Here is a 3,296-nt window from a genome sequence, read left to right on the forward strand (position 1 = left end):
GGCTGGAGTGCATTGGCATGATCTCGGCTCATTGCAACCTCTGCCTCCCGGGTTCAAGTGATTCTCCTGCCTCAGCCTCCAGAGTAGTTGGGACCACAGGCACCTGCCACCATGCGTGTCTAATTTTTGTATTTTTAGTAGAGATGGGGTTTCACAGTGTTGGTCAGGCTGGTCTCGAACTCCTGACCTCAAGTGATCCACCCACCTCGGCTTCCCAAAGTGCTGGGATTACAGGCGTGAGCTACTGTGCCTGGCCTGCTTTATTTTTATTTTTAATTTTTAATTTTAAAATTGACAAAAATTGTTTATATTTATGGTATACAACATGCCATTTTGATATATGTGTGCATTGTGGAATGACTGAATTAAGCCATCTTTCTTTCTTTTTTTTTTTTTTGAGACGGAGTTTCACTCTTGTTACCCAGGCTGGAGTGCAATGGCGCGATTTCAGCTCACCACAACCTCCGCCTCCTGGGTTCAAGTGATTCTCCTGCCTCAGCCTCCTGAGTAGCTGGGATTACAGGCATGCGCCACCATGCCCAGCTAATTTTTTGTATCTTTAGTAGAGACGGGGTTTCACCATGTTGACCTGGATGGTCTCGATCTCTAGACCTCATGATCCACCCGCCTCGGCCTCCCAAAGTGCTGGGATTACAGGCTTGAGCCACCGCGCCCGACCATTAAGCCACCTTTCTTTCTATTCTTTTGTTTTGAGACAGAGTTTTGCTCTTGTTGCCCAGGCTGGAGTGCAATGGCACGATTTCAGCTCACCACAACCTCCGCCTCCTGGGTTCAAGTGATTCTTCTGCCTCTGCCTCCTCAATAGCTGGGATTACAGACATGCACCACTGTGCCCGGCTAATTTTGTATTTTTAGTAGAGATGGAGTTTCTCCATGTTGGTCAGGCTGGTCTCGAACTCCCGACTTCAGGTGATCTGGCTGCTTTGGCCTCCCAAAGTGCTGGAATTACAGGTGTGAGCCACCGTGCCCAGCCTTGCTTTTTTTTTGTATGCATTTGCTTGTTATAACTTTGCTTATCCTTCTGTTCTTAACTTTTCAGGATCTCTTTGTTTTACATATGACTCTTGCATACAACATATATATTTTTTTGAGACAGAGACTTGCTCTCTTACCCAGACTGGAGTGCAATGGCATGATCTCGGCTCACTGCAACCTTTGCCTCGCATGTTCAAACAATTTTCCTGCCTCAGCCTCCTGAGTAGCTGGAATTGCAGGCATGTGCCATCACACCTGGCTAATTTTTGCATTTTTAGTGGAAATGGAGTTTCACCATATTGGCTAGGCTGGTCTTGAACTTCTGACCTCAGGTAATCTGCCTGCCTTGGCCTCCCAAAGTGCTGGGATTACAGGTATGAGTCACTGCACCCGGCCTGTATACAACATATTATTGTGTTTTGCTCTGTGACGTCTTCTTTTTTTTTGAGGTGGAGTTTCACTCTTGTTGCCCAGGCTGGAGTGCAGTGTCTCAATCTTGGCTCACTGCAACCTCCACCTCCTGGGTTCAAGCGATTCTCCTGTCTCAGCCTCCCGAGTAGTTTGGATTGCAGGCATGCCACCACGCCCGGCAATTTTTTTGTATTTTTAGTAGAGATGGGGTTTCTCCATGTTGGTCAGGCTGGTCTCAAACTCCCAGCCTCAGGTGATCCACCCACCTCGGCCTCCCAAAGTGCTGGGATTATAGGTGTGAACCACTGTGCCCGGCCTACACTTCTTGACTGTATCCTCAAAGCTGAGACCCTGTCGGTACTAAAAACAAAATGCAGGGCATAGTTTGCTACAGAGGAAAGCAAACAGCCGGGCATGGTGGTGCATGCCTGTAGTCCCAGGAGGCTGAGATGGGAGGATCACTTAAACCCAGGAGGTGGAGGCTGCAGTAAGCCAAATCCCACCACTACACTCCAGCCTGGGTGACAGAGTGAGACCCTGTCTTGAAAAAAGAAATAAAAGAAAGAAAGCAAGCAAGCAAGCACACAAAATCTGGTTAGAAGAACGTTGAGCTGGGGCAGGCGTGGTGGCTCATACCTGTAATCCTGGCACTTTGGGAGGCCAAGGTCCAGAAGTTCGAGACTAGTCTGGGTATCATGGCAAAACTCTGTCTCTACAAAAAACTACAAAACTTAGTTGGGTGTGGTGGTGCATGCCTGTGGTCCTAGCTACTCAGGAGGCTGAGGTGGGAGGATCACCTGAGCCCAGGAGGTCAAGGCTTCAGTGAGCTATGATTGCACCACTGCACTCCAGCCTGGGTGACAGAATGAGATGCTGTATCAAACAAAAACAAACAGAACATTGGGGTGGAATTGAAATTTTTGCCACATGCAATCTTTTGTATGTGAATTAATCTTTCTGGACCTTAATTTTTTTGGCTGTATGATATGAGAAGACCCAACACAGCTCCTGATACAGAGTAAGAAAGTAAATAGGCCGGGCGCCATGGCTCATGCCTGTAATCTCAGCACTTTGGGAGGCCAAGGTGGGCGGATCACCTGAGGTCGGGAGTTCGAGACCAGCCTGACCAACATGGAGAAACTCCGTCTCTACTAAAAATACCAAAATTAGTCAGGTGTGGTGGCGCATGCCTGTAATCCCAGCTACTCGGGAGGCAGAGGCGGGAGATCACTTGAACCAAGGAGGTGGAGGTTGCAGTGAGCTGAGATCATGCTGTTGCACTTCAGCCTGGGCAACAAGAGTGAAACTGTCTCAAAAAACAAAACGAAACAAAAAGAAAGTAAATAAATGTTAATTTCCTTCCTCCTATAGTAGGTGTGTGCTTTAAAGTTTTTAACTAGATTTCCAATTTCAATCTTAAAGCCTACAGCACCTGGTATTCCCAGGCAGTCTCCCATCCAAGTACTAACCAGGCCTGACCCTGCTTAGCTTCCAAGATCAGATGACATTGGGTGTGTTCAGGGTGGTGTGGCTGTAGACCCCAATTTTAATCTTATTTGGGCCAAATCTGTTGAAAACTACAAGTGCTTAATAAAATAAAATATGTAACCCTAAAAGCAACATCAGCTGACAAGAAAATAAGGAACTACCATGCAAATTTCTAAAGGAAAGCAAACCAGTGGGGTAAGGTGGGTAGGGAGCACTGATGCTGCCATTGCCCTGAGGACACCTGCTGATCAGGACAAACTTGGAACTCGGTTTTGGTGGCCTCATGGGATGAAGAGGAAAGAACTCAGGGCCCAGGACCCTCCCAGATGAAAAGGCTATTATGAGATCCTCTGTAGGTGAAGCTGAGACTATCCACTCCTCCCAAAAGGCCACACCTTCAA

At 47.4% G+C, this 3,296-nt stretch overlaps 1 non-coding gene across 1 annotated transcript; it reads right to left on the reverse strand.

Moving 5' to 3' along the window:
* Positions 1 to 2,827: 2,827 nt before the first annotated feature.
* On the reverse strand, positions 2,828 to 2,946 carry LOC118150859 (5S ribosomal RNA). Its single transcript, XR_008479026.1, has one exon. It is a non-coding gene; the product is annotated as a 5S ribosomal RNA (ribosomal RNA).
* Between the last annotated feature and the right edge of the window lie 350 nt (positions 2,947 to 3,296).

This window comes from Callithrix jacchus, chromosome X (genome assembly GCF_049354715.1).
Source record: "Callithrix jacchus isolate 240 chromosome X, calJac240_pri, whole genome shotgun sequence".
NCBI lineage: Eukaryota > Metazoa > Chordata > Mammalia > Primates > Cebidae > Callithrix > Callithrix jacchus.